Source organism: Ailuropoda melanoleuca, chromosome 8 (assembly GCF_002007445.2).
Source record: "Ailuropoda melanoleuca isolate Jingjing chromosome 8, ASM200744v2, whole genome shotgun sequence".
Classification (NCBI taxonomy): Eukaryota; Metazoa; Chordata; class Mammalia; order Carnivora; family Ursidae; genus Ailuropoda; species Ailuropoda melanoleuca.
In genome coordinates this window covers 105,169,221-105,184,783 of record NC_048225.1, presented here as the reverse complement: position 1 = coordinate 105,184,783, position 15,563 = coordinate 105,169,221, and positions in this window count along the sequence as shown.

The window sequence follows — 15,563 nt, the reverse complement described above, 5'->3', positions numbered from 1 at the left end:
ATCCCATAACGCCGGGATCACGCCCTGAGCCGAAGGCAGACGCTTAACCGCTGTGCCGCCCACGCCCCAAGAAAATCTTAGTCTTAACACCCACAGAGCTAAAAGAATTTCAACTTGAGGGGCACCTGGGTGGTTCAGTCGGTTAAGCGTCTGCCTTTTGGCTTAGGTCATGATCCCAGGGTCCTGAGATCGAGCCCCACATGGGGCTCCCTGCTCAGTGTGGAGTCTGCTTCTTCCTCTCCTTTTGCCCCTCCCCACTGCTTGAGCCCCTCCCGCCTCAAATAAATAAAAAATCTTTAAAAAAAATGTTTTAAAGATTATTTATTTATTTATTTATTTATTTATTTATTTGACAGAGAGACAGCCAGCGAGAGAGGGAACACAAGCAGGGGGAGTGGGAGAGGAAGAAGCAGGCTCCTAGCGGAGGAGCCTGATGTGGGGCTCGATCCCATAATGCCGGAATCACGCCCTGAGCCGAAGGCAGACGCTTAACCGCTGTGCCACCCAGGAGCCCCTAAATTTTAAAAATTTAAACTTGAATGTGGGTCTTCTAATCTTAGTTTAGGGTTCTTTCTTCCCTCCCCAGCTTATTCTAAACCCAAGGTCCATTTTTCCCTCACTAGCTCTAAAATGTAGGACAAATTCTTTTTGTCTTTCAGCCTCAAAGCCTAGCTATTGTCATTAATTAATCCATCCACCTAATATTTATTGAGTTCCTACTGTGGGAAAATCAGAAGCTGAGGACACAGAACTAAGTAAGACAAAACTCTGGCTCTCCTGTGATGCTAACATTCCTTTGAGGAGGATGAAGAAAGTGAGGTAACATTTATTGAGGGTTTACTACACACCAGGCACTGTTCTAAGGGCTTGACATGTAACAATCCTAAGAAGTAAATCCTATTACTCTACTCACCACACAGTTCAGGAAACTGAGGTACAGAGAGGCTAAGGAACTGGCCCAATGTCACACAGCTAATAACTGACACCACTCTAAGACATGAAGGGCCCATGAGCTCAATGACCATGTTTCCTTTCTGGTCTTTAATGTTGTTGTCTTCCATCCAAAAAGTCAAGTTTTCCATTAGCAAGCTTCCTGTATACAACTTTCCCTATTAGACTTTAGTTTTTTTTTTTTATTATTTTAATTAAGATGGTGGCAACTGCATCTCCCATCTCAGTAAGGGTGACTTGGTGTGCCTGTACATAAGAATGCTAGTCTTATACACTCTGGAAAAAGGAAAAACTTAGGCAAAACTCAATTTCCAGCTTTGCTGCACTTCTTTCTGGAAATGAAGTCTTTTTCACCAATTCAGATTTTTATCTTAGAAGCAACAAATGTTTACTAAAGTGTATATACCTGTTCTTTAAACTTCTTGTATGTCTCAAATATTTCATAATAAAAAAATGAATTAAATGACCACCCTTTGCAAATGGTTCCAGTTTCAGCCTTATAAGCTCGTATTTAAAATCTATTTAGAGGGAATTTCAGAAGCAGCCTTGTCTCCGATGAGCACTACTGAACGTCATAATGAGATTATGTGTTTATTTTGAGGACAGCAAAAACAGGTATTAAATCCATATTCGAGTTTTGCCTTAACTTGTGTATAGAGTGGGATGACAAATATCAGAAGATTAACCGGATCTGCCGAATATGGGCACCATAGAACTTTGCCCGCCACAGTCTATCTCCACACCTCTATTCACACAACCCACTTCCTCTGGAAAAGGGCCCATGGTAAAAGAAGGCATATGGGAATGATTCACTTGGGGAAAGCTGTACCCGGAATATCAAAACAGTTTGCTTTCTGTCTCTACATCCTTGCCATAGTTTTTCTACCCAAAGGAATCACCTGCTATTATGGCTGTGACACCTGAAAGGCTTTCTGTATATGGCAGGAGATTGCTCATGTGTGGGCAGATTTTCAGGATGTTCAGTGGTATTTTAAAAAAAAAAAAGGTTTTTCGGAAGAAATATTCTCAGAGACTGGAACACTGCCTTGTCTTATCGAAATCGCTCTGTAGCCTTGCTCACAAATACCTTAAAACATTGAGCTACAGATGGAATTCAGTAGAAGACACACTGAGCTAATTTCCTTTGCATGATGTTACCCAGAGAAATCAAGCTGTCAGTATCCTGAAGAACAGCCCTCAAAGAGAGATGGCCAAAGCCATGGGAAGCAGGAAACATAGAAGAGCCTGTCCTTCAAGAACTTCATCCCATCCTTCCAAATTCATCTTTTTTAATAAAAATTTATTACAAAAGAAAGGGGGGCTCAGTGTGTCCGATTCAAGATGGTTCTACAGTAACGGTAAGGTGGGCATGTATTAGGCTGAAAAACATCTTGAATTCTATTTTTATTTTATCTTTATTTTCATTTGTTTATTTTAGAGAGAGACAGCGCATGCGCACGCATGTGCAAGTTGGGGGTGGGGAAGAGGGAGAGAATCTTCGACCGGAACTCGATCTCATAACTGTGAGATCATGACCTGAGCCAAAATCAAGAGTCCGCGCTTAACCAACTGAGCCATCCAGGTGCCCCAAAAAGTCTTGAATTTTACATCTTTCTCAATATCTCAGGATATAGTCATAAAGGGGAGTGACAGAGTCAGGGTTTTAGACCCACAGAGTATCATTCTCTGAGCTAATTACAGACAATCATCTCCAAACTATGCCTTTCTTGTATCAGACTGTAGTTCGATCATTTAACAAATATACAATGAGCATCTCTTAGGTGCAGGCCTTGCATACGTGCTGTAACAGTGAACAAAACATTTTTTAAAAAATCCTCCCTTCTGCGCTTTTCAGCAGTACACAGGCTAAAAAGCTATAAAGTACATGTTCCAGATCCTCTTAAAGCCAAAAGTTCAGACACGATTTACTTTTTGCCAGTCACATGCACTCTCACAAGTCTTGAATCCAGAAGTAGCTTAAATAAGGGCAAGGTGGTGGCAGTACCTTAACTGTCCATTCTGCTAACGCGGCAGGACTGTGGTATGGCTCTGCAGCCGGCAGAGCTCGTGGCGATTTCCTGATGTCCAGATCACAGCTGAGGTGGTGTGCTTCTGGTGCTGGAAAGTGGTCGACGGCTTCCTGACCCTTAGATTCTAGATCATGGAGGAAGTAGCAGCTCCTCTGGCAGGCCGGTTCTGCAGTATCATTCTGGGAGTCATTCCGGAGGCCTAGCCTAGAGCCTGCCCTGTAGTGCTCCAAAGGCTTTGCAAGCCCAAACTTCGCTGACATTTGTTATCTGTTGCTGTGGAATGAATACCCACCCCCCAAACTTAGCTTGGCAGAGCCTAATATTCTGCTGATCTCATCTGGGCTCACATGTGTGGTTGCATTCGGCTGTCAGCTATGCCATGCTGGAAGGCCCTAGATGGCCTCCCTCACACGTCTGGGATCTTAGCACAGATGCCTAAAAGTCTGAGCCCTGTCTCCCCACGTGGTCTCTCCTTTGATCCTCTAGCTGAGCTGCTTTATATGAAGGCTGCCTTCCAAGAAGGTAAAAATGGAAGCTGCAAGAACCTCTTTATGGCTGGGTCTGAGAATTGCACAGCATCACTGCTGCATCATTCTATTGGTCAACCAGCGGGCTGGCCCAGATTCAAGGGAAGGGAAAATCAGACTTCATTTCTTTTGGGGACTTGTGGTAAATTCACATTGCAAAAAAGCATGTGGATGGAAGGGACCGTTGTAGCATCAATCTACTACGACTGTATTAAATCCCTTTCTGCTTCAAACAGCTAGAATGGCTTCTGTTGTTGCCATTGAACTCTGACTGATTTAGAATGCAAGCAGAGAGACCAAGTAGCCCAGGGAGCAAAGGAAGACCTGGGCCACAGTCTGACAGAGCTCACAGGACTCTGATGGATTGGGAGCAAGTAGAAGAGAAAGTGAGGAAGATGTCAAGCATAGAGTTAAGAATGACTCCGAGGTTTTGGCATGAGTTGTGGTGCTATTTACTGAGATAAAGAAGAGCAAGTTCAGAGAGAAAATTAAAGTGTTTGTTTTTGGATGCGCCTATTAGACACCAATCTGGCATGAGATACAGAATTCTGGAGCTTGGGGGAAGAGCTGTGGGCTGCAGATAAATTTGAGAGCCATTAGCATATAAAAACATTTAAAGCATGAGACTTGATGTAATCAAGGGAATGAGTGTAGACAGAGAAGGGTTTGAGCCTTGGAGCACAGCGCGTTGAGGCGGGGAAGACGAGTAGAATCCATTTTACTATATATAGGAGTCCCTGTAGACACTCGTTAACAACGTGGATTCCAGGGTCCAACTCCCGTCAATTCTGATTTGAGCATGTAAGGAGGCCTGGCAGTCTGCATTGTTGACAAACTCTTTAGGTCATTCTGAAATGGGTAATTCAGAAGTACTCTTTGAAAACACTGAAATAGTTTACAATCATCTTAGGAAACCTCTTACTGGTCCTTAAGTTCAAGGATACTTCTTTTCTTTCTCCCCACTTCCTCTCATCAGTCATGCATAGACTTGTTAGATGCTCACAGGGGAAGTTGGACCTTCTCTTTTTTCTAACCGCCTCTCGTAGGGTGGGAGAAAACAAACCATAAACTCCTGCCAGGGAAAGGAGAGAGGGTAAGGCCTAAACACAGTGGTCTGCCCTCCAAAAGGGCAGATTCTCCTTAAAACACCCAGTTTGTTACCCAATAGTAATACTGAGCAAAGCAAAGTGCAGTTTATGAGAGCAGAGTCGATAGTTCTTTGTCTACAATTATAAGTAGTATATACTCCTTCCATATCTCAGGGAGGGACTAGCGGTCCTATTCTTCCACGTGTTTTATGACAGGTTTAGAGAAGATTGGATGAAAAGCAAATGCTTAGCAGCCTGCTGTAGCTTTTCTTCTACTGTCTATCAAAATTAATGCTGATTAGGCCTCTCTACAGGAGAAATAACCACCCCTGTTTATAGCGTCATTGATATAAGACTGAATTCTTACTGACACTGAACCTGTGTTTCTCAAATATAAAGATATGAATATATTTCCACTTGGACCTCATCTTGGACTGTGAATCAAACGCTGTTGCTGGGGAAAATGGCATGGACATATTCTCCCTTTTGCAGTTCAGTGGTTGCAAGGGGGCCTGAAGCAAGAGGATCCCTGTGCTGTGATAATGATTGCATTGATTAAATGCCAATTACTCCTGGACACTTTTCAAAGGCCTCTGCTGCAGAGTCTAAACTGGGCTTTCTGTCTGACATTAGATCAGATGTCCGTAATCCTAAGTGATAGCTGTTTTGGGATCTCTAGCAATTACTTGTGTCACGTGCTTTAATCAACAGCATGCTTACTAGTATAACAAGTCTCCACACCCACTGTGAAGCATTACTCAGGCTCGATTCCCCCAGCCCCCACCCTGCTCACATGAACCTGAGCTTCTGACCCATAGAGGATTAAGTCACTCTGGTGAATCATCCTCATTGGGGTGGGGGTAGCCTCCCAGCCAGATCCAGACCTTCACCACTAAGTGCCAGCCTAAAGGGGTGATGGGTCCTATCAGCCCAGCCAAAGGTCAAGTTACCTGTCTCACTGTTCCACTGGATATCAATCTTCTAGCTGGCATCCAACCAGCAATTAATTCATCTACTTAGCACATGTTTCCATTAGCTAATACTTAGGAAGGGCCGATGCTTGCATAGTGTCCCCCAGGAAGTTCCTTCCAACAAAGTTTTGGATCCAATCACCATCATAGGCTGATTTTGCCACCATCTTTGAAAGGCCAGAAGGCTATGACAGAACATGATGAACTAAAGGTTGCCCTCAAAGGGTGACTAAATCACCTATTTGCCATGTGACCTCAGGCATTTCATTTCAGAACAAGAGGGTCAAGCAATATGTTTTCAGAAATCCCTTCCAGTTATAGCATTCTATGGATTAAGTTTGTTTTTTGCAGAGAACTCCTTAATCATTTGTCAGAGGCAATTCTATTAGTTTGCTTGGGCTGATATAACAAGGTACCACAAACTGTGTCGCTTAAACAATAGAAATGTATTGTCTCATGGTTCTGGAGCCTAGAAGTCCAAAAGCAAGATGTTGAGAGTGTTGATTCCTTCTGAAGGCCAGGAAGGAAGGATCTGTTCCAGGCCTCTCTCCTTGGCTTATAGATGGCCATTTTCATCTTCACATGGTGTTCTTCCTTTATGCATGTCCTCTCCAAATTTCCCCTTTCCATAAAGACAGCAGTCATATTGGAATAGGGCCCACTCTGATAGCCTCATTTTTACTTGATTACTTCTGTAAAGACCTTGTCTCCAAATGAGGTCGCATTCAAGTACTGGAGGTTAGGACTCCAACATAAGAATATTTGGGGGGCACAATATAACCCATAACAACAATTAAATATCAACTATATGTAAGAAATAAAGAACAATGATTTGATTGATTTTAAGGCTGGTGACTGACAGGGGCAGAGTAGGCTAGCAAATAAGTATATACTGTTGAATTTATTTCGTATCCTCTAATGATTTAAACCTACACAGTGTACTCATATTTGTCTCCACATAGGGATTTTGTATAGGAATCAGCTCTGAATCCCTTTCTATCTGAAATCTTTAGCTTTCCCATGCTTTATAATATTCTTTCATCTGTTTTTATAATTGAATGTGAAACTTCTCCAAAAAAAACTTATGACTATTTAACCAATTATTGTTCAAAGGAGCCCCATGGGGATTAACAAGTAGGTAGGCCATTATTTAATTAAATGACCCTGTGGAGGTTTGATAGAGTTTGGCCATTGGGGGATATAATTATGAGTAGAATATGCTTTTCTGTGCTGATTTGAGCCTTCTGATCATATAATGCTGTATGATACATATAGAAGAGAGAGAAAAGGAATGCATTGGATTCTGCTGACTTACAGCTACATGCTGGCTTAAATGGAAATAAATAAAAGAGCTCACTCAACGTGAACAAGGACAGATTGAGGTGGAACAGGGTATTGTCCATAAAGAAACTGACCGAAGTCCAGATTTATCAGCAAAAGTACATCCTTCACATCAGTGGTCTCTTTTCAGATCCTTTCTAACCTGGAAATCCACTAGGTGGAGCAAAGGACCAGGGAGTAGCTGAGCAGGAGCCCTGGCAAGCAAATATGACCAGCACTGCAGCCATTTCTTTTCCTTTACAAAGGCTAGGGGAAAATTGGGTTGGGGAAAATTGGGTTGCGGAAACTGCTTAAGATCAAATGCTCACTGCTCGTTAAAATGGATAGTAGCCCAAAGAATAAAGAAACTCAGATTTGCTGAGTTGGACATGATTACCAAACACGCAGGAGGCACACCCATCTTGGAGTCTTTCCCCATGGCTTGGCTCTCTCTACACATTTCCTTTCTGCTTTCATTGGTGTCAGATGGAATTTGGGGCAGACCTCTCTCCCAGGCTCCTGCAGTCAAAAGATGCTATGCTTAGATCACACGTCTTCTTTCTCCTGCCCGCTCTAACCATGCTAAAATTCTGCAATCAACCTGGTTTCTATTTAAACATGGTCTCCTTGATTCCAGGCCCATGGCTTCTAACACTTCCTGCTTCAGATTCCAATATTGTCTATTCTGCACTTATGTGCTGGTTAGCTGAGCAGAGGCTGGGAACTTGCCTGATTTTTATTTGAGGATGTTCAAGGTATAAAGGGGAAATATCCTCATTTCCCCCTTAGGTTTTTGTCCCTTCCGCAAAGTATACTCTGTGTGCCTTTGCATTCATTTTTTTTAAAGATTTTATTTATTTATTCGACAGAGATAGAGATAGCCAGTGAGAGAGGGAACACAAGCAGGGGGAGTGGGAGAGGAAGAAGCAGGCTCATAGCAGAGGAGCCTGATGTGGGGCTCGATCCCACAACGCCGGGATCACGCCCTGAGCCGAAGGCAGACGCTTAACCGCTGTGCCACCCAGGCACCCCGTGCCTTTGCATTCAAACTATGAGTACTAACTGTCCCACGTCGCAGTCCAAATCTGTACCAATGGAAGACACAGTTTTATTTATCTATTACAGTCATCATTCCAGAACCACATAAGTTCAAACATTTGAAGATGATAATGACGAGGGAGAAGAATTCCAAATCCAAAATATTGTTTTTCATGACTATGACTCTGTGGCAGGATAATTTTTTGAGATATGAATTTCTTAGTCTTCTTCCTCTATTTTTCTCTTCCCCTTTTATCTATCTAAGCAAGTTAGAGAGGCCCTAAGTAATTCCTTACCATACAGATGTTTTGCAGAATGATCTCGCTGTCTTTAGATAAAACCTCAGCTCATCGAAGACAGTCTTCTTTGAAGGCTGTGGGCAAAGGAAAGGAACAAATTTCCTGAGACTATAAAGATGTTTGCGGCTTGGGTGTGAGAGTGGGCAGGACTCCGTTCTGTGGTTGGAGAGTGTTGGACTGGGTTGGTGGACATCTTTGTGGTCATCACTGTGGGGGGGCCCTAAGAAATGACTGAGATTATATTGTCTGCCAATAAAGCTGGATGGGGACTGAGAATCAGATGTAAGTTGATTCAAAGAAAATAAAGAAGTGAGCTATTTCTTGCACATCTAAGTTTGTTATCTAAGTTTTATACTGGCTGCACTATAATTAAGAGTTCATGATGGAGATCTGAGATTTTATAGGAGTAGTCTAGTATAGTGGCTAAGAGTCTGGTCTCTGAAACCAGACTGCCTGGGTTCACATCTTAGCTCATTCACTGACTAGATGTAAATCCTTGGGCAAGTTATTCGGTCTCTCTCTACCACAATTATTCCCCTCTGTGAAATGCAGATAGTGGTACCCACTTGGGGCACCTGGGTGGCTCAGTCAGTTAAGCATCCAACTCTTGGTTTCAGCTCAGGTCATGATCTCAGGGTCCTGAGATCGAGCCCTGCATCAGGCTCTGTGCTGGGTGTGGAGTCTGCTCAGGATTCTCTCTCTCCCTTTCCCTCTGACTGCTCCCCTCTCCCCCTCTCTTAAAAAAAGATAGTATCATCTTACAAGGTTGTGGTTGAATCAAATCAAATAACATATGCAAAGTGTTAGAAAATCAGTACCTGACATCTAGCAATATTCAATGAACGTAAAATATTATTCCTGTGGAATTTTTGTGTCACTATTGTGGCTGTTGAAATTTTTATTATCTTTGAAGGTACATAATACATACAAATGGTACAAAATCCAAATGTTTAAAAAAAGGTATACAATGAAAGATAAGGATGTACATGAAAAACTGTTTTCTAATTTCCCTCTCCAGATGCAATCTGTGCCAGTAGTTTCTGTATATTAAACAAATACAGTTACCAACAAGTGTTTCTGTACCGTTTTCCCCCTCAGCAATACATGGTGGAGGGTCATTCTTTAATAATATCCCATTGTATGAATGCACTCTAGCTTACTCTCTCATTTAACCAATCTTCTTCATGAAGGGATTTTTTTTCTGTTTATTTATTGGCTTGACTGTTTGTTTTGCTCTCATAAATAATTCTGCAATAAATACCTTCATCCCTACATCTTTGAGCACACCTGGAACATCTGTGGGATAAATTCCTAAAAGCAGAATCACTGAATCCAAGGCTTTGCGCACTATAAAATTGTGGTAGATATTGTCAAAGTGCCCTCCAGACAGCAATGGTCCTCCCATAACCTTTATGTGAAAACGCCAACAAAGGAGGTTATTCACTTTTTCTTTTTTTGCCAATCCAGCAAGCATCCTCTCATAATTTTTGTTTGCACTTACGAGTGAGATTGAGCGTATTTTTATATTTTAAAAAACCTCATTTTTATTGCTTTTTTGAGAAATAGTCTATGATCAAAGGGACTGTTCAGACGTGAAAATACTGCATGCGCTGGTTTTATGAAGATCCTTTTGGTCGTAGCTCCAGAAAAAAAGGTATTTCTGCGATCACAAGCTACCTGGCAGTTCCCTTACACAAAACAGCCCCCCCCAAACCTTTTATAACCTGAAATGGGGTAAAGCAAAGAATTACCATTAATTTATATGGAAAAAATGTTGAGCATTTCCAGACCCTGAAAATAACCTGTTTTAGACTTTTCTGACACCTTGGGACACATCTTGCTAATAGAGGCACAAAATAAATGGAGATAAGGCACCGAGGCTCACAGATGAGTTCAGTGCTCTGGCAGCTGGACGCTGGGGTGCTGAGTGCAGCCCCCAGAGGCAGGAGCATGGCGGGGCCGCTCTCGCTGCTCAAGGGTGCGCACAGCCTCTGTGAGGGCTCCCAGTGAAATGTTAGCTTCACTTTTTTGCATTTTTTTATAAAAGCAAAAATCCTCTTTGGACTTCTTTCAGTTAGCCAAAACAGGTACTAATGTAGGTCTTCCATAAAGGCAAAGTGGTGTGACAGGAACTTTCAAAAAGTGGGGGACACCTATATACTCTGAATTCTTGGTGGTTGTCCCTCAATTCCACTGCACCAGAGACAACAGGAGAAGGCTTTTGTTTCCTTCAGTGTATTTGGTGGCGGAAGCTTCCCAGGGGTCAGATGATGGAAATGATATGATGCTTCCCTGGATGCATTCCTACAGGCTGTCACCTGCTCAGAGAATTTGGATGGTCCAAGAGCAAAAGAATTAGAATAAATCTTTTACAACCAAGACACCCCACGGAAGTGTTCCGAAGTGAGAGAAGCAGAAAAATCCAATTTTACAAAATGTCTGAAAAACTTTTTAAAAAATATTTTATTTATTTATTTTTAAAAGTTTATTTTTTTTAAAGATTTTATTTATTCATTGAGAGAGAGAGAGAGACAGACAGAGAGAGCACAAGCAGCGGAAGAGGGAGAGGGAGAAGCAGACTCCTCACTGAGCAGGGAGCCCGACATGGGACTCAATCCCGGGACCTGGAGATCATGACCTGAGTCGAAGGCAGACACTTAGCCATCTAAGCCACCCAGGTGCCCATGATTTTATTTATTTATTTATTTGAGAGAAAGAGAGACAGCAAGAGAAAAAGAGAACACAAGCAGGGGAGGGGCAGAGAGAGAGGGAGAAGCAGGCTCCTCGCTGAGCAGGGAACCCAACTTGGGGCTCGATCCCAGGACCCTGGGATCTTGACCTGAGCCGAAGGTAGACGCTTAACTGACTGAGCCACCCGGACATGCCATGTCTGAATAACTTTAAAATGATTCTCTTGTGCTGTTACACTTTTTACAGTTTTTCCGTGCAAGTAACAAGTGAAATGAGAATGGATCAATCAGATGTCAGTCATTTATCAAAAGAACCTCAGGGAAAGCATGAGTTCTGTTCTCGCTGCTGTTATCTGGGAAGGAAGAGACTCCTGGAGAACTACACAGTCAGAGCTCACAATAAGCCAAGGAAGAGGGAGAAAAATGATCCAAAGGAGCTGTTCTGCCTGACACACACTATTTATTTTCCAGGAAGGAAATATTGTTAACTAGGAAGTCAAACCCAAATTTAGGGGTTTAATTAATCTTCCATTTGAAGAGTGCCATTGAAATAATCAGGGTTAAGGGCACCCTCTCTGTCACCTTGAGTATTGGCATACTTGTGTGTGCGATTTACCTAAAGGGTGAGTTGTTATTCTAACTATGACGTGGACAGAACCGAACATTTCAAGGATCATCTAGTTCATCAACTTATAAACGCAGGAATCCGACGTAAGAGTCATCAGGTGGCTTCTCCGAGGCTACACTGTGGAAAGGAGGTATCATGGCTAAAAGGGGAATGCAGGCTTCTCACTGCAGTTCGGTATACGGCTCTTTCTTGCAGTAAAACCAGTCACGTCCCTATGCAAGGTTCCTATTTCAAATATATATTAATATACAAATCTGTATGAGTCCGCACAGGCTGCTGTAACAAAATAACATAGATTGGATGGTTAAACAATGGATATTGATTTCTCATGGCTCTGGAGGTTGGAAGTCCAAGATCAAGGTGCCAGCAGATTTGGCTCCTGGCAAGAGCTCTTTCTCTGGTTTGTAGATGGCCACCTTCCTGCTGTGTCCTCATATGATGGAAACAGCATTCTGGTGTCTCTTCCTTTTCTTATAAGGCATCTTATCATGAGGGCTCTAACCTCATGACTTCATCTAACCGTAATTACCTCCCAGAGGCTTCACCTGCAAATACCATTGCATTGGGGCTTAGAGCTTCCACATATGAATTGGGGAAGGATACACAATTCAGCCCGTAGCAATCTATATGTAATTTTTGTTGCTGTTTGCCTCTTCCCACCAGGAAGTAAGCTCCATGAGAGCAAGGACTTAACCTGTTTTATTGGCCTTTGTGTTCCCAACACCTAACGGTGTCACATGTTAAACCACCACTACATTCAATAAACATTTGTTGAATGAATGAATTTATTGAGTGCTTACAATGTGTCAAGCACTGTTCTAAGCACTTTACATTAACATGTAGAATTCTTGGGGCGCCTGGGCGGCTCAGTTATTAAGCATCTGCCTTCGGCTCAGGGCGTGATCCCAGCGTTCTGGGATCGAGCCCCACATCAGGCTCCTCTGCTGGGAGCCTGCTTCTTCCTCTCCCCCTGCTTGTGTTCCCTCTCTCTCTGACTGTCTCTCTCTCTAATAATAAATAAATAAAATCTTTTTAAAAAAGCATGTAGAATTCTTACAAAAGCCTTGTAAGATAGATACTTTTTATTCCCTCAATTGACCTGGTTTCACAGGCGACAGAGCCAAGCTCTGCAATAAGGCAGCCTGGCTTCTAAACGCAGTTTCTCACCCATTATGCCATGAATAGTATAATTTACCTGCCCCCCCCCAAAGTTAGTAGATGCCTAAGGAGTTAACAACTTGCATGAATTTAAAGTACAATGCTGGCTAACATGTTGACATCTTATTCTAATATTCCGTAATTTCTAGAAATGCTTCTGATGATAATGCCTTAAATTCTCTAACATGAAACCTGTCGTGGTGGTGGGGGCAGTGTTTCCATCCCACTGTTGTTGTCCACGTTTCTATTGTAAGCGTGTCTTGTTCGCTCTGGTCTTGTGCTTCAGGTAGCCAGGGAGAGGGGATCCCTCCTACTCTATATTATCATTGACCTAATTTTCCATTCTCGGGGTCTTGGATAGTGAGTTGAGGTTTATTTTCACTCGAAATACATTAGTGACCGAACTATACTTCCCCTTTCTCTTCTTTTTTAAGCAGTTCCCATAAAGTTCACCCATTTAAAGTGTATAATTTGATAGTATATTTATGATGATTCATGCAGTCATCACCATAACTTAATTTTGGAACACTTTCATCACCCCCAAAAGAAACCTTGTCCTCATCAGCAGGCATTCCCCAAGCACCACCTCCCCGGCCCTAGACAACCACTCATCTATTTTTTCTCTCTAGATTTGCCTATTCTGGCCATTTCCTATAAATGGTATCATGCGTCATGTGGCCTTCTATGACTGTCTTTTTCACTCAGCGTGACGTTTTTGAGGTTCATCGTGTTGTAGCATGTATCAGTACTTCGTTTCTTTTTATTGCCCCAAAAATTTCCTTTGAAAAAAGACCTTCCTTCATGCACAAATTGGTTCTGAATTTGGGCTGACCTCTCCAGTGAGCCCAGCCCTGAGCAATATGTTTCCTGGTGAACCAGGTTCAATGTGTGACAAGGGCACCATCAGGACAGAAATCCTGTCGAATATCTCTAGTCGAGGAGAGGCAAACCCCGGGGTTCCTCTCCTGGCCACGGTCCATAGACATCCCAGAATTCCTCCGAGGGACAAGGTGTGGCTCTGTGGATGGCAGGCAGGGAATGACATCCGGGTCTGAAGAGACTAAGGCCAATTGAGGCAGTTCCTCTCTCTGTTTTGCTTTTGTTCTTGTGCTCAGTTTAGATTTTTAGATGAAAGGTTTTCACTAAAAGCTGCTTCTCCTCCTCTGAGAAACTCTGAAGCTCCAGAAGTTTCTGCTACCAAAAGGCTTGATTTTGCTGCCACCTGCTGTCCTTAAGCCAGAAACAACTTCGGAAAAGAGGCCTTGTTCTGAACACGGTTGGATAGGCAGGAGTTCCAGTCAGCACCAGGTTTTCCCTGAGGCTAGGCTTATAGATTTAGGTGTCTTCTTTATGTCCAGGTCTTCACACTTTCTACCTAAAGGTCTGGACCCTTGAAAATGCATCATAAAAGGTTTCCTCTAAAGTTTTGTCAATAAGAAAGGTTCATACAAACTTTTCGTTTTTTATTTTTATTTTTTAAAAAGATTTATTTGAGAGAGAGATAGGACGAGCGGGGGGGAGGAGGGGCAGAGGGAGAGGGGGAAGCAGGCTCCTCGCTGATCAGGGAGCCCAACTTGGGGCTCGATCCCAGGACCCTGGGATCTTGATCTGAGCCGACGGCAGACGCTTAACTGACTGAGACACCCAGGCACCCCCAAACTTTTTGCTTTTTAAATCAGACCTCAGGCCTGGCAGCAGTGACAGTGGCCAGGGATCCTCCCCAAATAACTTGTCAGCAGAACATGAACATATGGGAGAGGTTTCCTCTAGACTCCAGAAATCACAGAGGAGATGGAAAGCATGGCTCTGCTCTTACGCAGCAGGAGCTAAGGGGTCAACACATTCTAGCACCGACGTTAATGTGGCCCCCTGTACCCATGGGTGGAGGAGGCCCAGGAACACTTAGCTGACATGTACATGGGGGCGTTGAAGCCCTGAGAGTTTAGGTGACTTGCCCAGGGTCACCCAGCAAATGAGTGCCAAAGGAGCCAAATGCCCTGTATCTTTGTAATCTTTCGAATTTGGCTCCCAAATGGGATCCTATCAGCAAAACCTGAAGAAGTACCTTCATGAATTTTTTTTTTTTTATGAAGCAGGACCTAAAGAGGAGGCAACATTGACAGAGTCTCTGTTGAGATCAACTCCCCACAGCAGGACGTGCGAAGTCTCAGGAGGCCTCGGAGCAAGGTTTTTACTGGCTCTTCTGTAAAAGAGGCCTGCCTTGCACACTGGCCAGTCAGGCTGGAAGCCCTGTCTCCCCAGCCCACAGGGCAATGCAACGCAACTCACCTGGACTTTCCTCTCGGTCTCATTTGCACCCAGGTGTTATAGAGACCCCAAAATTGCCTGCCTCGGGCTCGATTCAGAAATCTCATACACCATTCATTCCATCTGCAGCCGACATATACTAACTGAGTTCCCATCGTGCATCCCGGGCACTGTCCAAGGCTTGAGCAGGATAAACAGATAAAACCCACTGGTTCTGCCTCTAGAAGCTCTCAGTCCAGTGAGGAAGGCAGGCAGTCAAATGGATATTTATAGCCTAGAGTGGTAAGCGCCATGAAGAGGGAGGGACCTCAGAGGAAGGGCAGGAAAGAAAACTGAAATGTTCTTATGGACATTCTCCTCGAAGAGGCAACATAAACTATAACCTGAAGGACAAGAATGAATTTGTCCCAAGGAGGAGCAGCAGTATGCCTCAGATGAGGTTCGAAAAGCTCCCCAGGAGAGTGTCAGTGACAGCTTCATGGTTGGAGCTGCAGACGGTGCAACTGGAAAGGTAGACAGACACCAGATCATGCAGGACCTATTCATACTAATCAGACAATTCCTGATGGACCCGGTTAAGACTCCGTTTCAGGGG